The following is an 11,424-nucleotide window of genomic DNA, read 5'->3' as shown; positions in this document are numbered from 1 at the left end:
AATTCCCAATGTAAACACCAATCCTTTCGAGAATCAGGGTACTTCTCAACAGTACTACATGATACAAACAGAAGATGACTACAGCTCAAACCTGTCACAATCACAGGCCCTGAGAGGGGAGGAGGATTGTGTACTTGGCGCAACCTTAGAGGTATACCAGAGTGGTCCATTCATGGATGGTGAGATAAATGGGAATTCCGTATCCTTCCTCACTGACACTGGTGCTACCCACTCTACTGTGACAACAGCAGAGGTTCCTAACCTACTCCTCTCAGGACAAAGAATTCAAGATGAAGAAGTTGCAAATAAACAAATGACTGGTCCAGTTTCAGAAGCAGAATCTGTCAAAACAGGGTCCTTTGAAGAGAATCAATTGCAGTGTGTGATTAGATCCTGTAAATCTGATTGGACAAGGTCTCTTATGCAAGCTAAATTGTTCCATTTACTGTACTCCAAAAGGAACTGAGTTTCAGACTCATGATGAAGACATTGCCTTAAACCTTGTCAGACAGAAATCAGAAGTCAGATTTTATCTTATGTTGACAAAAGACAATTTGCCCCTAGAGCTGAGAGAAGCACTGTTACCTGAAGTCTGGGACTTTTCAGGGAAAGACATTGGTCTCATCAAAGATGTTTAACCAGTCCACAATACCGTGAAGCCTAATGCAGAGTACCGAAGAATCCCAAAATACAATCTGACCCCTGAAACCATTGCTGGAATTACTCCTGTGATTGACTCAATGATTGAGCAAGGTATTATGAAAGAAATTATGGGAAGTTCATGTAACTCACCGATCATGTTTCTGCAGAAACCCAATGGAAAGTACCTTATAGTGCAGGATTTGAGAAAGGGTAACTCTGTAGTTGTTCCTTGTTGTGTCCTGTGGTACCTACTCCAGCTTTGATTTTGCTTCAGATTCCATGCGAGGCCGAGTGGTTCTCCGTCATCGACTTGTGTCAAGCCTTTTTTTCTATACAATTGCATTAGGCTAGCCGGTTCCTTTTCGCTTTCCATTTCGGCAGCTGTCTCTTGGCATGGTGCAGAGTCCCACAGGGGCACACAGAGAGCCAATCAATTTTTAACTGGATACTGAAAAGAATTTGGAGTCCCTGGTGATGCCCTATCCTTCAGTCCTAGTCCAATGCATTGACAACCATCTGATGGCATCAAATACGCAGGAGGCTTGCAAACAAGACACAATTGCTCTGTTGAATCACTTAGCTGAAAATAGACATAAAGTGTCCCCGATTAAATTGCAGTACAGAAAAAAAAGAAGTCCTGTACCTAGAACATCACATTAAGATTGAAATGAGGAAAGTGTCACAAGAGAGAATCTCTGCAAATCTGAAAATTAACCTGCCAACAACCCAAAAAGAAGCTAGAATGTTCTTGGGAATGGTGGGCTACTGTTGACGGTGAATTCTCAACTTTTCCCAAATGGCCGAGCCTTTGAGGAAAAGATGTGTCAGATCCGTTACATCGGGATGATAGCTGCATGCAAACCTTCTCACAGTGGAGAGAATGTCTCTGCCGTGCCCCTGCACTGGGAATGCCTGATTATAACAAATGTTTTGCTTTGTTTTGCAGTGAGAGGAAGGTCTGCACTCTCTCAGTGCTAACCCAGATGCATGGGAAGGCTCGTAGACCCGTAGCCTATTTTCCTGCTACCCTTGATCCTGTAGCTGCACCTTTGCCCAGCTGTCTCAAAGATGTGGCTTCCACGAGTGTCAGCATAGAGCAGTGAAAACCATTTTTCTTGGTCATTCTTTGACAATTTTCGGCCACTATTCTATCGAGGTCTTATTAACTCGTACCATAACCCAGTACCTGACCAAAAGTCATCTCAGCAGGTATGACCAAGTCATACTTGGCACCGATAATGTTACATTGAGATTTACTGTGCTAAATCCTGCTACCTTTTTGCACATTCCTGGAAATGACATTGCTGAAGGTGAAGTTGAGTATGACTGTCTTGATGTAACTGAACTATGCACCAGGCAGAGACGTGACATACAAGATGTGCCAGTACCTGAAACAGATTATGTGATGTTTGTTGATGGCTCCTGCTTACGAGACCATGACGGACACCAGAGAGCTGCCTACGCAGTCAGTACTGTCTCAGGTGTGGTCAAATCCTCCTGGCTTCAAGGGGTATTTTCAGCACATGTGGCTGAATTGATTGCTCTTACTAGGGTATGCTGTGTTACTGACCCGATGAGTGACAATTTTCACTGATAGTCAGTATGGCTTTGGTGTCGTTCACGACTTTGGACAGTTATGGTCACAACATGGGTTTATAACCTTTACGGGATCGCCCACAAGGAATGGCAAGAGTGTATATAATCTTTGGAAAGCTTTACAGTTGCCTGCACAGATTGCAGTTGCGAAGTGTGCCGCACACTGAAATGGCACCAACTATGTGACAGTTGGCAAGAGGTATGCTGATGAGAATGCGTGATACTGAGCGCTGAATGTTTTCACATTTAATAGAGTCCCACAATGAAAAGTAAGATGCCACAAATTGTAATCTGTTGTTAACTCCAGTTGATACTTGGGAGAAAGTTAAGAGAATACAGGAAGCAGTGTCTGAAGAACAACCAGGCAGGATTAGAGCAGGTTGTGTCAAAAGAGATGAGGTTGGCATTTGGATTTCAGGAGATGGAAGACCTGTGTTGCCAGCTAGCTTGTTACCTCCAATGGCAAGACATTATAATGGACCTGCAAATGTAGGGAGAGATGCGATGGTGTACTTGTTTAGGCAAACATGGTTTAACCCAAGATTCAGACTGATGTGTTGTGTACCAACAGCAGAATGTAGGTAGAAGAACAGCAGTAACACTGAATCACATAGGGAGATCAAGAGGTCTTTTCACCAGGATGCAACCGGACTTTATCGAGATGCCTGTGTGCAATGGTTTGAGCTATGTTCTAGTGATTATGTGCATCTTCTCGCATTGGGTTGAAGCTTACCTGACCAGGAGAAATGATAGTCTCACAGTAGGTAAGTTGTTGCTGAGGGAGATAAAACCAAAGTTCGGTTTCCCGACATCTCTGAAGTAAGACTGAGGAACTCATTTAATAATGAGATCCTGAAGATGTTATGTACAGCATTCCAAGTATAACAGAGGCTACATTGCAGTTACTGACCGGAGGCTTCTGGCATTGGGGAAGAAGTCAATGGCACTTTGAAATCTAGATTGGCTAAAGTGTGTGCTTCCACATCCCTGAAATGGTCTGATGCTTTGCCTCTTGTATTGATGAGTCTACAAAGTACTCCAGATAGGGGAACAGGATTATCACCACATGAGATGATCGTACGGCAGGCCATGAGACTGCCAGCTGTGCCTGCAAATGAGCTTGTGAACATTACAGATATGATTTTTTCTTACTGCAAAGGACTGGCTGATGTGGTGCGTTCTGTATCTCACCAGGTTGGAGAGGCTACAGCCCACCTCATCAGGAGCAATGCCATGATCTAAGCTTTGGCAACTATGATATGGTGAAGAAGCATGTGTGCAAGTCGTGCTTGGGGCCTCGGTGGCCTGGGCCATACCAGGTTATATTGGTCACTACAGTAGCTGTGACATGCAGAGGCCTCCCCAACTGAGTACACACTACCCAAACTCACAGAGTTCCTTGTCCCCTTGAAAATATTACAGCGCCTGTCTCTGATGTGCCAGTGGTTACAGTGAGACAGAGGGTGCAGGTTAGTCAAGCTGTTGGGGATCAGATGAAGCTGGGACAGCACTTGTTCGGCCTGAGTGGCATCTGAGAGAGTCAACAGTTAAAATCGATACAGAAGGGTCCCATCCTGTAGTGTTGACTACACCAGATTCAGACCCTGACGAAGGGCCTAGTGCAGTAGTAAAGCAAGTTGTACCTGGAGACCAGTAGCCAATAAGACAAGAGAAAGGGTGAGGCTGTTTTTTCTGAAGTGCATGTGCCGCACACCATTCCATAGGATACGGAGGGATCTGGCCTAAGTGACAGTGATGAAGAAGGGCCAGCTGTAAGGAGGTGAAAGAGAGCTAGAGTACCCTGTCAGGGATATTCTGCACCTGAATGGACTTACCTAGCTGTCAATGACTGGGAGAGAGCATTTTGCACCTTTTGCTATCACTTATATTAATTTATTTTATTACAGTTTCCCAATTGCCTCCTTGAATTGAACTTTGTGGCTGAACTAAGTTCTGAAATTGCATTGCTACTAAACAGACTGCGTCAATTTGTCCTGGAATTGATCATTAGTGAGTTTGAATTGAGCATTTATTAGAGTAAGAAACGTAATTTTGCTCAAACTACTAAAAAGAGTACCAAGGCCAGAGTCTGCTAAAGGAGCGTGCGGTTATCCGTTAGAAGAACATGGAGTACGACTAAGGAAATGTCACGAAGATTGGTGTACATACTTTACTGGAAAAGACATTTGTATTGTGTTTTGCTATCTGCGCAGGTGGAAACTAATTGAAAAGACTGTGCTTTAATCTTCAATTTTAACAGCCTGGCATCAGAGAACACATTACTTGTAATTTTGAGTCAACCCCATCCTTCACAGATGTAGGAGCTTAGGCCTACACTTGCCCCTCAAACACATTTCCTACTGACAATAGTTTACCCCCAATACATGAGAAAGACCTTCATGTAGATGCATCTAGATGAGATTATTGTTATTCAACATTGCTTTATGAATATTTTGTCACAATGGATGCAAGGGATTGCTATGTCTGCATGCACCTACCTGCATCAGTTGCCGAGGGGATTACATATCATCATCTCCACTTGACATATGGAGTTTCCTGCAGCTTACCATTGAGTTTATTCTATGAAAAGGGTCATTGTAACTATTATTACTCGAATCATCTATTATTACTCGAATCATAACTTGTTTTTTTTCAGAAGTTCCTGTGCTGAAGCGCTTGAATCAACAGTCTGATGCTAAAAACACTGAGATAGTGGGACATTTCTTTAGACAGGGCGTGACATTAGACACAGCTTATGCACGTAGATATAGTTAACCTGTTCCTTAACAGGTGTAGAAAATAAATTCATAGATTCAGTAGAAGACAGACGGAGAGACATATTCGCTAAAACAACAAATCATCAAAAGTATTTCAATGGGCCAAAGATGAAGGTGAGCAGATTGGTGGGAAATATGGCAGCACTAGCATTAGATTGGCACCACAAAGGGAAATTATGTCCATTCATTAGAAAATCAAAAACGGACACAAATTTCGTAGGTAATAGTGAATGTGATCATACTTTTGAAGTTTGAGGAAATTGGGGATTATACTTCGATGGAGCAGATCCTGTTTTTCATGGAGTTTATTACTTTTTTGGGGAAAATGCATCTAACAGGGTACCCAAGAGATGGGATGGAAATTATAGTTTTTCCAATCATTTATCCTGTGGGACACCTTGGATGATCCAACAGGTGTACAACATGTGAGAACCAAAAGAAGTGCTAGGGAAATTGTAGGCAACATCTTTGGTGCTTTAATACCATCTGTAGGAGTAAAACTCCAACTCGCACAAGATTAGAAAGCTTTCTACTATAATTGATCAATTATCTACTAGTACAGCTGGCGGAATTGTAGATAGTAATGGTTGCCACAAGATCTATCGTTTTGCAGAATAGACTTACATTAGCCATCCTTCTCTCAAAAGAGGGCAGAGTCTAATGGATTTTAAAAGTTCAGCAATGTTGTATTTACATTCCATACGAAGGTAAAGACTTGAAATACATAAAGAACCTTACTGATTTAAAGAAAGATTTTAAAGGGTTAGAAGCAACAGGTGCTTGGGAAGTAATAGCGAACGGCTTTTCTGATATAGGCAGATGGTTTAGAAACTTAGGTAGTGTAATTTTTGGAAGGATTTTGAAACCCTTATTGATATTTGCTCTCTGTGGGTTATTTTTGTTTGTAATCTATTAGGGATACAAACGTGCACAAGTGCAAAAAGGAGTGAAGAGAAAAAGAGCAGATGTACAACTAGAGGATAGACAGAGCAAATATTATGATGACATGGAATTTCTGGAGAATTCCGGGAGAAAGTTGATGAAAACAATCAGATTGTGATTTGTCCATATGATAAGACATTGATGTGATGGTTTGATTTGCCATGAGAGGGGGGATTGATTGCTGCAGCTCAATTATTCACATTTTTACACGTCAGAAATACATAACATGTATGTGTACTTAGCACATGTTTCTCGTGTGGTCTAATGATATTAAAATAAGTGTTGCACTTGACATTATTATTAAAGTGCATTTAATGTAGGATTAGTAAATTTACTCATCTCTTACCTGCATTAGCAGAGATATTTAAGACCCATCCTTACCTGTAGACATGTACTCACTATAAAGATGAATTGATTTAAATAAATGTGCCTTAATACATTAAATGACATTTGAACTGTTTGAGTAGTACTCATCTGCACTTATGAAACGTAATTTATATTAGAAACAAATTTGTTTTAGGTAAAGTGCACACTGTGTCATATATTGCATTAAATGCAGTGGTCAAAGTGGGTGGGATCGGCAGGGCACAGCGTGCCCCTACTTCTTTAATTCTATAGATTCCGTTCCCCCACTTTTTTTATTTTGAACCTGCGTTCTTGGACGTAAGAGATATCCAAGGGCTGCAAAGAAGGCTGGCATTAGTGGCTGTTCGGGACGGGTGGGGAGCAGAGAAGGAAGAGGTCTCGTCTCTTGCTTCCTGCCCAGAGGAGACAAGGAAGGTGACCGCTTCTGCTCTGCCGCTGGCAGCTGCCCCCCCCCCCCCCCCCCTCTTTCTTACTCGTATTCCCTCTCTGTCTGTCTAACTCCTCCTCACTTACCGAAAACCGTGACTCAAGGAATGGTTCTCACCCTCTCTTTCTTCCTGTCGTTCATTTGTTCCCCAGTGAAATGGATGCAAAGAAGAAAACAACTTTTGCTGGAAATGCCGTTTTGACATTTTTCTATTCCAAAGTGCAGCCTCGGAAATAAAAAGGTTCATACTATGAAAAATCAACAGCTAAATAAAGCAAGACGGAAGGATCTTAAAGTGGCCAGATCGGTTTTATTCAAACCCCAAAAACATTAGCGTAACTTTACCGAGTTTGCCAGTGAAGCGCTGCCCCCCACCCCCCCCCTCCCTCATGGGGCAGTGTGCCAAACCTGGAGGTACTGCAATACCTGGTTGATGGGTGGATTGGAAAACAAAATGTGTACGGCGGCTTGGCGTTCACGCATGTGGTCTTTTTAAACCATACTGCTTACGTTTTGTAAGCATATGAGCAGTGGACATTGAAATGGGTCCTTTCTGGGCCCTGTACTTTTCAGGCAAAAATACTCCTTGATTTCTGCATGAATGTAAAAGCGTTAAGTTCACCATGTTGTTTCTGCTTACATTTCACATGCTTTATTTAATCTTTCATTCCCTATGAGTGTTTGCATTTTCCAGGATGTTGTTACTTTTTCCTTTAGACAGCATATTGCTCTTGCCTAGTGCGTAATTTGAATTGAATCGCATCCAGTTGTTTATAGCAGGGCAAATTGGATTGTAGTTGAAGGCAGTGAGAATTTCTCTCAGTGGGGCAGTATGGTGTTCAGTGAGGGAGCGGATGTAGCACTGGGGGCAGAGCTGCCGAATTTAGAACTAGGGAACCAGGTTCAGCCTTCATGAACAATACCCCAGACCACTCTCCTGAGGGAGCACATTCCCATGCTAGACCTTAGAAGGCCCCTCAAAACTGGAAAAGCCCTGGTGTCTTAGCACCAGCAGGTGGACCCTAGTAGTGGCAAGTGTGGGTTCACCTTGAAGGTTTGCCCAATACAATCCATACTGAAGTTCACCTCCAGTCTTGCGGGCAGGCCTACAAAGTAGCAGACCCTAGAGCAACAGTGACTCTGTCACTGAGGACACAGGACCCCTGAGAAGAACTGGCTCTAGGGCTGTGTGACCGGTGTGACCACAACGGGCGCTGACTTTGAGTGAGGGCGTTGTAAATTATGGTTTTAAAAGCACTTGCTGCCTCCTTCCTGGCCTACAGCAATTTTCGGCAATAATAAAAATGTCATGATAACTCTGGTGAATAAACTTCTTCCTAGAGCGAGATCGGAGTTTTGTCTAGTGGAAGTTTTGGCTCATGGAAAGATAGCGCAGAGGGTTAATGTGCCTGCTGCATAGAAAATGTACCATGCCTATCACAAAGTGCACATATTTAAAATAGATCAGTGGGATACTGCTTTTGTCAGTAAGATCCTTTTGCTACTTGCAGTTTATAAGTTAAAATCCTAACAAAGACCAGTGAGCTATTAACTTTCATCTAAGAGCTGCATACAAACTGCAAGGTATAAACTAGAGCTTTATGTTTTTTTCCCTAAGCCTTTGATTATCCCAATGTTGCAAAAAGTGTTAATTGGGATAGAAATCAATCATGATTATTAAAGAGAACGCCAAATCATGGTATTAAGTTGTAAAGTCTGAGTTTGTGTTTTTCCAGATCAATCACTATTAAACTATACTGCCTACTAATATGGTTGTCATGTGACTCCTACACCTTGTAGTCCTTTGTCTTATGTAACATTTCCTATACAGTGATTTACACACGTAAAATTGATTGTCTCTGTGTATATTGCTGACGACAGAAACTCCATGGCTCCGAAACAAATGGCTTGTGCTTCCACTTTTAAGCATATTTGGCACATTCTGTGATTAGAAATATACCCCACTTTGTGAATTTATTTTAATGTCAATAACTCATATTAATCGTTAAATAATCGTGTGTATCCATTGGTTGTATTACATGACATAATAAGCTGTAACTGGTCAGTGAAATGCCAAACAAATACTAAAGATTGGAATGTTTTGCCAATCCTGGCCACACCTCTAACTCCGCCCACTGATCCAATCCTCAGGTTATTCCCGTCCTCTGATTCTCCGCCCACAGTTCCCCTACTTTTTTTTTTCCCTACTTCGACCACTGATTAAATGTAGTTCCTAGACATACATTACCCATATGCATTTAAGATTTTACTGTATGCCCTATATGAATCTAATGTACGGACAATTTTTATTAATTTGCGTTAAAATCTGCACACACATACTAAATGTCCACCACTGAGTTAATACTTTAAGTTGTCTTTAGTAGGCGTGTTTAACATGCAGCATAAAATACTGTTTTCCATTTTCTGCTAACATGACATTTCTTGCAGGGATTCACATGCATTCTTAGTAGAGAATAGATACATTACTGGACTAGTGATCGGAGAGAGCCTGAGAAGACCTTGATGAATGAACATGGCGAGCCAGAACATTAACTGAAGGGCCTATTCAGCAATGTTACAACCTAGCCTGAGTGTGAGAAGACAATGTCATTCCCATGGCCAGGGTGAGATACTTTGAGAATGTTGCAGTCTACAACGTAAGAATGGAAAACGACAATGGATCCCTGATGATGCGTTCAGAGGTGTGTTGCCCAAGAGCCTTACTTATTGTTCAAATGGATCTCTTCAGAACGCTTTCAGAACCCTTTCCAGGCGCTTAACACACTTTTCCTTGGACTTTGAGAGGTTCAAACCTCTATGCTTCCTTGATTCTTCACTAATTGTGGCTTAGTCTATCACTTATTCCCTGACCCAAGAAGAGACTTTACCGAACTTCTGAAATGCTGACACCTTTCTACTTAACTTTTCCTGCCTTGTTCTATTTTTCCTTTTATGGAATTTCCTTATTTTTGAGATTTTTTAGGATTCTAAGAACCATTCTCTTAGCTTGTATCCTGATTTAGGAGACTTGGATTACTCATGTGCAGGAGAGAACACCTGAGACTCTTCTCTGAGCATCAGATACTATTGTTAATGTTTTGTGACTGAACTCCTTGTTTGTTTGATATTGGTACACCTAAACTTCTTTAGGAGGTTAGGCATCCCCGTTTTTATTCTGTATCTTTATAGCATGCTACTAAGAGGCGTGTACCTTAACTGGATTGCATATTTGGAATAAATCTTCTTAACCTTAGTAACTGATTCCTGGTCCTTATTGTGTAGCCAAATGAGTCGCACTGTTAATTAAAATTGATTGATGTAATGTTATGTCCCATTACCTCTCAGGCAGAAAATAAAACGGTCCATCGGAGAACAATTGGTAAGAAAGTGGGCTCAAAACACTGGATGACATTTCTATGAGCAATAGACAAGTGAAGGGAGTATATTGCGTACTCAAGGACAGCTGGAAGAGGTATGTAATAGAAGAAATAATTAAAGTTGCCACATAGCCACTAGGATACTAAGGTGTATGTCCTTGAAATGAAACAGCAGAGGTCAAGGATTATACCACGATCTAATCCTGTGTGAGTAAAAAGACCGATTCAATGGAGAGAAAATGTTTTTAGGGTTCTAATGATGATCATTGTGTTATGAAGGAATCAATTCTGCAAGAGAAAGATAGCATAGCTATTTTCACATCAGTAGAAAAATTTGAGCTAGGTGTATTATCCACAGAGGGAAAGCCACAAAAATAATGTATGGCCTTGAAAATGTTTTTGAGTGAAGCATGGGATTGTCTGCACATCGATGATCCTCTGCTTGTATTGCCACAGATTGAGATTTCTACAGGAGAAGCAGGGGAACTCTTGTTAATCATTGGAACCAGGAGGCTACATCACCTCATGCATGATTTGAAGACAACACCTATTATCGTCTTGAGTTGTGAGGATGTCAGTATAGTAGGTGTACAGTGTTTCGTGGAGAGCAGTAAATACCGAAGTAGGGAAATGTTGGTTTGATACATATAAGATGGAGTGCATAAGATGAGGCTAGAAGGGGGAACATCGGAATATGGGAGGCAGAACGGCAGGATGAACAGGGAACAGTTCAAACAGAATTTGTGCAGATTTATGCGAGTTGGGTGAGCTAGCCTTTCTGGCACAGCATATTGATGGGTGGATCCATTTTTGCTCTGAAGATTTGGTAAACCATCTTTACACATTGTGTTTACTCCTCATTTTGACACCTGCACTAATAAAAACATCAATTTCATTGCTTTTTCCACCATCAAAAAATCACTGAAGCTTTGACGGCTCCCCTGCTCAGTCCAGCTGTCCACTGACTATTTAATCTGGGAGCACTCTCACCCCACCTGCCTTCCGTGCTGCCACTCTGTGAAGCTGTACCCTGTTCAGCCTCAGCTCCTGTCAGAGCCCGTGGTTAGTCAGCATTCTCTTTTCTGTTTAGTTAGTATTGGTTTACTTTCAGTGCCCATTAAGCATTGTGCAGTACTTTGTGCCCATCATTGTTGTCTCTGGTTAGTCAGCATTTTCTTTTCTGTTTAGTTAGTATTGGTTGCTTCAGAGCCCATTAAGTATTGTTCAGTTTTGTGTGCCCATCTTTATTGTCTCCTTTGCTGCGCCGCTGCTTTTCCTGCCATTTCCTTGCCCGCTC

Source organism: Triturus cristatus, chromosome 12 (assembly GCF_964204655.1).
Source record: "Triturus cristatus chromosome 12, aTriCri1.1, whole genome shotgun sequence".
Classification (NCBI taxonomy): domain Eukaryota; kingdom Metazoa; phylum Chordata; class Amphibia; order Caudata; family Salamandridae; genus Triturus; species Triturus cristatus.
Note: the sequence above shows the minus strand (reverse complement) of the source record.